This window comes from Eulemur rufifrons, chromosome 6 (assembly GCF_041146395.1).
Source record: "Eulemur rufifrons isolate Redbay chromosome 6, OSU_ERuf_1, whole genome shotgun sequence".
NCBI lineage: Eukaryota > Metazoa > Chordata > Mammalia > Primates > Lemuridae > Eulemur > Eulemur rufifrons.
The window spans coordinates 100631451-100641236 of NC_090988.1; the positions used below are offsets into that span (position 1 = coordinate 100631451).

The 9786-nt window shown below is 44.4% G+C and overlaps 1 protein-coding gene across 2 annotated transcripts in view; it reads right to left on the reverse strand.

Moving 5' to 3' along the window:
- PPP6R3 (protein phosphatase 6 regulatory subunit 3) overlaps window positions 1-9182 on the reverse strand; it is a 145199-nt gene extending 136017 nt beyond the window's left edge. For both annotated transcript variants that reach the window (XM_069471735.1, XM_069471727.1), the window contains exon 1: window positions 9119-9182. The gene's annotated coding sequence lies outside the window, so the exon portion shown is untranslated. The remainder of the gene's footprint in view (window positions 1-9118) is intronic.
- Window positions 9183-9786: the final 604 nt, after the last annotated feature.

Genomic DNA, 9786 nt, shown 5'->3' on the forward strand with positions numbered 1-9786 from the left:
GCCCTCATCTCACCTGACCTTACAATAGAAGCACTTGGTAGAGGATCCCCCTCCCCCCTCGAAGACAATACTTTCCCTTGACTTCAAAGATGACACCCTCACCTGGTTTTCATCCTCCTCAGAGGCTGCTCCTTCCTGACCTCCTGACTTGGGGCCTCACTCCTGCAATGCTCTCACTCAACCTCCAGCCTGTTAAGTGCCATCTAAACACTGGAGACTCTCACATTTCTATCTGCAGCCCAGACCTCTCCCCTGAACTCCAAATGCCTCAGTCTTACAAATCTCCGGTCCACTCTCTAAAAGCTTCACAACGGAACATGTCTAAAACGCAAGTCCTGATCTTACTTCCACAGCCTGCTCCTCCCATAGTCTTCCCTTTCTTCATACATGGCAACTCCCACAGCAAGCAAAAATCCCGGTATCATCCTTCATTCCTCTCTCACGCCCACGTTCAATCTGCCAGCAAATCCTGTCTGCTCTCCCTTTTCAAGAAGGACCCGGAATCTAACCACTTCTCACTACCTCCCCTGTTCCCCTTCAGCCCAAGCTGCCATTAGTGCTCTGCTGCATCACTGCCATAGCCTCTAGCCCCCTTCCAAGGCACAGGGACAGCTATTCTTAACACATCTTCGGGGGACTCTTAGAAACCAGATCATGTCACACCTCTGCTCAAAATACAATGACTTCCCATCTCACCAAGAAAAAGATAAAATCTTAACAATGCCTGTGTGACCTACCATCAACCCCAAACCCAACCACCCACTGTCCTCACACTGGCCTCTCTACTGTCCCTCAAGACAGCAGGCACACCCCCTTCTTAGCATCTTGTCCTGCTGGATGCTGTAATGCTCCTCCACCCCCTAGCCCTGTGGCTAGCTCTAGCTCCCTTACCTCCTTCTGTTCAAAGGCCCTTACCAGAGTGGCCTACCCTGACCACTGTACTTCAGTCTGCAAACAGCCCCCTCCCTCACTCATGTACCCACTTCCCCGCTTTGCTTTTCTCTCTGCTTGTACTACCATATGGCTACTGTCTCTTTTACATATCTGTTAACTGTCTTTCCCCCACCAAAATGTAAGGTCCATAAGGGCAGGGACTTTCGTCCCCTTTGCTCACTAACATACCTGGCACTAGAACAGTGACTAAGACATAGTAAGTACTCAAACATCTGAATAAATGGATCTCAAAATCAATGTGAGTGGGGGAAAAGAAAAGACACAGAATAAAATGATTCAACTTACATAGTTTAAGGACATGTAAAACTGAAGTTATATAACAATACATTCATAGATGGCAGTCACAAAATAAAGCAGGAAAATGATACATGGGGGCGGTCAGAAGAGGGAAGTGGTCAGGGGAGGACGCACAGGGAACTAAAGGTATGGCAACATTCTATTTCTGATTCTGGTTAGTGGGCATGCAATTGTCAGTTTTAATGTTTAATAACACATGCTGATATATACTCTTTCAATATATATCATTAAAAGTTAAAATAAAAAATAGATTAGAACAGGTACTGGCAAACTACGTCCCATAGGCCAAATTCAGCCCTCTGCCTGTTTTTGTAAGTAAAGTTCTACTGGAAGACAGCCACCTTCATTTGTTTACATATTGGCTATGGCTGTTTTCACATTACAAAGGCAGAGTTGAGTAGCTGCAGAAATCTTTTAGCCTGCAAAGACTAAACTATTAATATTTACTAACTAGCCCTTTACAGGAAAAGTGTGCAGACCCTCAATAGAGTTGTCTGGCTATAATGTGGAATTTGTAAAGAAATTAAGTGCAAAATCAAAAAGATCCTATCCTCTGTTAACATACATTGATCCTTCAAGGCATATGTGATTATCCAGAGTATGCTGAAAAAATACGGTTCTGTGTAACATGTGAGACTCCATAGCAAACGAAACTACCTTTATAATGTCCTGGGTGCCAGAAAGAAACAGATTTTAAAGACGACTGGTTTAGGAAGCAAACTGCAAACCTTAAATTTATGATCTCTATTCTAGCCAAAGAAAGGATTATGTTATATTTACATAAATGTGAATATTATCACATTTTTGTACATGAGACAGATATAAAATAATCCAACTTTGGAGGGAAAAAATTTGCATATAAACACTAACTCTGTAATATCCCCTCACCCCAACCACCATCACTCTGCACTTCCCCAGAGCAGCTAGTTAGCCCTCAAAGCTCTACGATCCCATAATATTTCATTTCTCTCCTTCAGGAAATTCACTGTAACTTACAGTTGTTTCTGTCCTTATTTTTACTGTTATTGAAAAGAAGATCAATATAGTAATATAAATATTAATCTGTGCTGGACACTAAGCTAAACAGTTTACATTTAATATTCATTTCACAAATAAAGATACTGTGGAACAGAGATGTCAGCTAATATCAGGATCATGCAGCTAGAAAACTGTGTGAGCCAGAACTCAGCTATTATAGACCCTGTACACTCTTGACCACCATAATATATTCTGAATTAAGGACACAGACCAGGTACTAATCTGTGAAAACTCCCTTAACAGCAAAATACTACGTCTATGATAGGTGCCAAACAGTTTGTTAAATCCATCTAAGGGCATAACAAAGCAAGAACAAGGCCACAATGGAAGGGGGAAAGGGGGAGTCATTCAAAGTATGTATCTCTATGTCAACAAAAGGAAACCAAGAGACACTGTCCCCTCATCTACTACATAGTGACAAAAAACTAACATGTACTACCACCATAAGGAAACAATTCAGAAGCTAACTATTTATGCTTAACTCTCAGTGAGATCCAGCTGTGAGGTCACTCTTGAAACAAATAGCACTTAAAATTGTGGTCTAGTGGGGCCACCATAACCCTAAACAATCACCAGGAACTGAGATTTCTCCACTGCATCTGCATCCATTCTTCCAAATGGCCTAAATTTTTCTCTAAGAATCAATGACCTCTAAGTTATCTTCCAGTCCAAAACTATGATTCTCATGAAAGGAAGCCCTAAACGACAAATCAAGGTAAAAACTAGTTAAATTTCCTCCTGCCACTGCCCCAATCTGGGGGCTGAAAGCCCAGCCAATTTCACCACCCAACCATGAAGCATGCCTTAATAGGTAGTGTAGCCCGTCCTGATTAGGGTCTCAGAAGGCAATGTGTTCACAGGCAAGCTATCCATTCTCTTCTTCTCAAAGTGTGTCTGCCACCAGTATTCTTGCTCAGATTTACATCCAGGTAGAGAGAACCCTAGGCTTGAACTAGCAATCCCACACAGCTTTCTCCAAGTCTGACTCAATCTTCAGTCATACTCCTATTTCTGCAGCCTTTTTACTCTTGCTTTCCAATGTTCCTAAAAACAATCTTTCATTCATCTTTCCTTTGGGCCAGATTTCATGGCAGTAAACCTCTGGGGTGTACAAATCATTTCAAATCAATATATACACCCACTATAGGAAATTTTGCAACTAATATTACCCTAGTTTTCTCCACAGTTGCTGAGAAGTACAAAATCAGAGCCTCTTTCTACCTGTAAAAAGATGTTCAGAACCTATCAAACTTTAATTGTATAAATTCAGTCAACTTCTTCACCAATACATCTAAAACAGGTCAACATTGACCAGCCTCTACTAAAGTAGTAAACAGCCCCTACTAGGGGAGGGGTAAAGCCAGCTCTTGGCCAAGTCTATGACATGAAAATGTCCTAGCTAGGGATAGGCGTAAGAAGCATTTTCACATACTGCCAGATGCCCTTTTACTCGTTTCTTTACCACCTAGCCAATCTACTTGGTATCCAGATGTTAGTCTATAATCTTTGAAAAGCTGAAATAAACTGAGTATTGATCTGACTAGTAACTATCTCCCTCCCAGTAAAGCAGAACAGAGGGGGAGGGAGGAAGAAAGGGGGCTCCCATGACAACTAAATCTAACCCAAAGTCAAAGGGTCACAAAAACAAATCTCCAGTCAACCTAGATCCACAATGCAGCATAAAAATAACAACAACAAAAACCATTCCCACTCAAAGCACATCCATTTCAGGGATGCTTCAAGATATTTAGCAAGAACCTACAAAAAGCCTCTGATGAGTATGGAACTACAGAGTTAGTGTTTCAAATTTGACTGACGACAACCAATGTGTATGGAATAATAAATAATAAACATCAATCCTATCTATCATGACAAAACAGCTTCACGAGCATGGGAAGAATGGCATTGCTTTTTTAAAAACCTCAAACTAAGGAGGCAAATCAATGTAACCGTTTAGTACAACTGAGTAACAAAGATGTAACTATTTTATTCTTTTGCAAAACTTCTGAGCTCTCCACCACCCAAAGTTTAAACAAGCCAACCAATTAGAAAACAGCTTTCCTCCAAGGCCTCTAAGAGACTACTTGGTTACACCATGCACAATTCCAACAAGCTTTGTCAACTGGTCTCTTTTGTAATTGCTTGCCTCTCCCTCTGGACTGAAAGTCCTTAAGGGCCTGTTCACCAGTGAATCCCTAATATAGTTCCTGGCAGAGTAAGGACTCAATTTGTTCATCAAATAAATGAAGATTAGAAGTAGATGGGGTCTCTTGTAGTTCTTAACATAGCCACAGGCCGAATTTCAGGGTCAAGAATCAGAAAACGCCTCCGTGATCTTCTGCCTTTTATATGTCCAGATAATAACATTTAGTTGTTGAAATTTTGTGTACATTTTCATACTAACATTCTTCCATTCAATAAACTAGATAATTTAGATTTTAAGTATGAGCAAGAAAAGGATCTTTGCCCCTTCTCTCTACTATTGCACCTCATCTGCCCAGGAGGGAAGAACACTCTCCCATTTGGATCCAGCGTCCAGGGCACAGAAGGGTCCCCTTAAAGGTTGAGCATATCATATGCTTCTCCTGCCCTGCACGGGCAGAACTGGTAAATGGATCCAGAGCTAATTCTCTGGGAATAGGTGGGTCTTCATCAAAAAAAATAATTAAAAAATAAAAATTAGGCCGGGCGCGGTGGCTCACGCCTGTAATCCTAGCACTCTGGGAGGCCGAGGTGGGCGGATCGTTTGAGCTCAGGAGTTCGAGACCAGCCTGAGCAAGAGCGAGACCCCACCTCTACTAAAAATAGAAAAAAATTATATGGACAGCTAAAAATATATATAGAAAAAATTAGCCGGGCATGGTGGCGCATGCCTGTAGTCCCAGCTACTCAGGAGGCTGAGACAGGAGGATCGCTTGAGCTCAGGAGTTTGAGGTTGCTGTGAGCTAGGCTAACGCCACGGCACTCACTCTAGCCTGGGCAACAGAGTGAGACTCTGTCTCAAAAAAAAAAAAAAAAAATTAAAAAAGTTGAAGCTGGCATCTAAAAACAGAACTGAGTTGACTAACAAGATGAGGGTAAAAGATACAAAACTCAAAAATTACAGTAGTATAAGGTTATTCAGCACAGAAGCAAACTAAATAGGTACAAATTCTGCATGATAAGGTACCGTATTTTCATGACGTAAAGGTAAAAAGAAGTTTCTAAATTACTTTATAAAAGCAATTCAATATATTTTTTAAAAACTTCAGTCTTCAGGCACCTGAAAAATGATGTTAAGGTACACCATCTCTCCCCACTACTAATAATCTCCAATGCAGGATTTAGGTACCGCAAAGACAGAGTTCACAGATCACCTGAAGGATGCTTTAACTCACAAACCACCCCTAAAATCTATGGTCTAAAACAGTGGCTCCAAAACCCAGCTGCACTTCAGTATTGTCTGGGAAGCTTTTTAAAAACAGATTCTCAATCCCACTACAAATGTCCAGAAGTGAAGTCCAACATCCATGATCTTAAAGTACACCAAATGATTCCAATGCAGGCCAGTCTAGTATCCATCTAGAGCAAGGTTTCTCAACCTCAACACTGTTGGTATCTGGGGCTGAATAATTTTGTTGTTTGGGAGGGGGAGTGTCCTGTACAATGCAGGATGTTTAGCAGTACCCCGTCTCTATCCTCTAGAAGCACACTAGCCAGAGGTGTGACAAGCAAAAAGTCTCCAGACATTGCCAAATGTTTGGGGGAGTGGTTCCCCCCCAGCTGAGAATCCCTGATCTAGAATAAATCAAAATCCAATCATTTGAAGTTCTGTTAAGAAAGGAAGGAAGCCAGGTGTGGTGGCTCACACCTGTAATCTCAGCAACTCTGGAGGCCAAGACAGGAGGACTGCTTGAGGCCTGGAGTTCAAGACTAGCCTGGGCAATGCAGTGTAAGCACGTCCCTAAAAAAATATTACCCGGGTGTGGTGGCATATGCTGTAGCTTTAATCCCAGCTACTCAGGAGACAGAGGCAGGAGGATCACCTGAGCGCAGGAGTTCAAGGCTGCTGTGAGCTATGATTACCACTGCACTCCAGCCTGGGTGACAGAATGAGGAAGAGGAAAAAAAAAAAAAAGGAAAGAAATATGAATGCTGCTTAAAGTCAAGAGGCCAGGTCTATTTTTCAGTACATCCTGAGAAAAAGTAGCTAACACTACTCAGCCAATGGGGCTTAGATCTTGACTCATAATGACCAAAGCAGACTCTTGTGCTTTTTATTAATAAACTCAATGCAGAGCTTTAGTTGAGCAGATAGAAGAGATTCATTTTCACGATCATTTACTCTTCTTAAGTGTAGTAAAATATTGTAAAAACTTGAGACCAATACACACACACACACAGAGGCTGCCTCTCAAATACCAAAAACATAAAACACTAAGATACAATTTTATCCTGGAAACAAACTGAATACTGATCCTGACAAACACTGTTTTAAGGAAGAGATGCTTGCTCGTAATAAGCACATTATCATTATCTTTGTACCAAATAGATGCAAAAACTTAACTTAAAAAGCTAAGCAACCTCATCCTATCTTAATTTTAATTAATATTCATTTTCTGCTTAGCTATGGGCTGATTCTCAAATTCTCAATTAGCTGATTGAAAATTCCAAATTTTTGTTTGTTTAATTTGGTTTTCTATAATTCACACAAAAGTTAAAGTCTTCTAAACCCGAAACAATCTTCTTCCCGTCCTTAAGTAAGTTCCACCAGCAAGATGCTCATTTCTACTTAAGACTAAGTCTGTCAAAATACACTTCCCCAGAGCAACAAAGCAAGCCACATCCCAAGCAAATAAGTAATACCAAGAGAAGGGCAAGCATGGTTTCATGAACCATGGAGAGGAGCTCAGGGTAGGCCTTAAAAGACTGCGTTTATGTATGAGTGAATGGCATTTTGTTAAATATTCTAGACTCCCTGGCCAGACATAATGAAGTGCAGTGTAGCTTCCAAAGCATCCATCCAGGACAACAGCTATTTCCCAAACTATCTTTGCTGAAGTATATCAAAATGCACAGTATCCTTTCAATCTTCAATAACAACCAGGAGTACACTAAGAAACCCTGACGTTATGGATTTGGGGACCAAACGCAAGAAGTAGTATCCAAAAGTATATGAGTAACAGAGTCCTACTTAAGCTTCTGATGGACTTTTCGGTATTTAACCACTTGTTTAAACAAAACATTCTGAGGTATCACCACTAATTAATTACTCTACCAAATGTATGTAATTTAATGAATATTCAACAACCTTGCTCCGGAAAAAATAATTTCCAGTTCACTTTATCAGCCCAAATAACTCTTAAAAACACAGAGCTTTCTAAAGAGTCACCACGACACAGGGCTTAAACACTCACTTGACTTCTCAATGTATCCAAACACTTAAAAATTAAATTTAAATTGGTAACAATAACCACTAATTACCAAGCTGATTCTATGTGCCAAGCACGGTTCCAGCTGCTTTACATGTATTAACTCATTTGTCCTAACAAACTTACGGGGTAGACACTATTATCATTCCCATATTACAGAGAAAGCAGACAGACTGAGTAACTTGCCCAAGGTCACGGAGCGAGAAAGTGGTCAAGCCAAGATCTGAATCCAGGCAGTCTAACTCCAGAGTAAAGAAAACTCAACCACCACCACAAACTTAGGTATCACACATTTGCTGAGGCACATTTCAATGGTTGGAAATCTGGAGTCCCTATCCCACTTGATGCCTATCTGCAACATGACCTTGAAGACAAAATCAAAGCAAACTTCACATTCGTAAAGTGGAACAATATCAACACTAATTAACAAGTGCTGCGAGAATGAAAGGAAACAACTACCAAGTGCACGCTCCTATAAAAGCAAAACATCCCTCCCCACAGAGAAAATGTTAAGTCCCAGAAAAATGACATTAAGTCATGAGGTCGAAACGTTAGAGCACGGAGATACATCCAAGGACCCATTCCGTCCACCTACAACTGAAAGTCCAAGTTGTGATCAAAGCAAGCAAACCCTTAGGAAGAAACAGCTCCAAGTTAAGAGAGAATGGGCTTCTTTAAGAGGGAGGTACTTTAAGCCACAAGAAGAACCACCTCTCTGGCTCAAATACACCAGGGAGGCATTTGAGACCCAGTCTACGTCCGAGCCACAACACCGGAGTTTAAAAGATCACTGGGCAAGCTACCGAAAGACTCCGAACTGGTTTGTGTGTATTCTGATGACTCTGCAGCGAATTAACAGAAACCCACAAAACTTGTTTCCCGGAGAAGAGTCCAACAATGGCCTTCGCGAGTCACTACGACGAGTTGCTACCTCAACTTGATACGCTCCCCGAGGCCCCGGAGAAGTTGTCCGGGAGCCGACAGCCAGGAGGCCCGGCGGGAGCGGGGCTGGAGCCCCGGCCGGGGCGGTGGGCGACGCTGCGGGCTGCGGCTGGCGGGGCGGAAAGGCAGGAGCCGGAGCCCGGGCAGGGGCGCGACTCGCCGGCCCGCCCCGCTGCCAAGCAAGGCCGCGAACGTCAACGCGGCGCAAAGTTCGCCGTCCGGGCCGCGACCCGCCGCCGGCGCCCAGTCCGGCCGGGCACCGAGCTGACAGGAGCGAGCGGGGAGCGGCCGGGAGGGACTCGGCGCCGCGCCTCCCGGGCCCTCAGAGCAGCGAATTCCGGGGGGGAGGGGAGAGGGGCCGGGACGCTCTCTCCCCGAGCCGCCGAGGCCCAGGCGGAGCGGCCCCCGTCGCCCGCCCGCCCGCGCGCCCCGCGTACCCCGCGCTGCGGCATGTCCTGCCGCCCGCCCCTCATTACCTGGAGGTGCCCACAACCCGCCGCTAGTTGCACTCAGGCGGGAAACGCGCTCACCGACACCATCAGCGAAGCGCCCAAAATGGCGGACGTATCAAGCAGGCCTTGAGTTCCCCCCACCCTCCCTCCGGCCGCCTCGCAGCCAATCGTGACCCTCCCCTGCCCCCAGCCCCGCGCTCATTGGACTCCCTCGTCCGCCCCCTGCAACCTATTGGATCGCCCAGCGGCTCCCTTGCATCCACTCCGATTGGCTCGCAGGCCTAGTCAGTCAAGCGCGAGGGGCGCATTCTTTTCCCATGGACTTGACGGATCCGGAACCTCTAGGACCCGGAGACTGAGAAACAAATCAGAAACCGGGAGAAACCTAGCTGGGTCCCCCTACGCCGTAGCAACAGCAGGGCGTCCGCTTGACGGACGCTTCAGCCCACCAATCCAAGCGGCCAGTGCTCTTTAAGCTATATCGAGCCAAACCAATCATCGTCAGGGAACCGGAGCTGTTAGGAAACCAATGGGGTAGCGGGATGGCCGGCCAGGCTGGGCAGAGGGCCGCGAGGAAACCGGTGATGACGTGTGTCACAATGCGTGTCGGCGGCGGAAGTGGGCTCGAGCTGGGGAATTAGCTCAAATGGTAGAGCGCTCGCTTAGCATGTGAGAGGTAGCGGGATCGATGC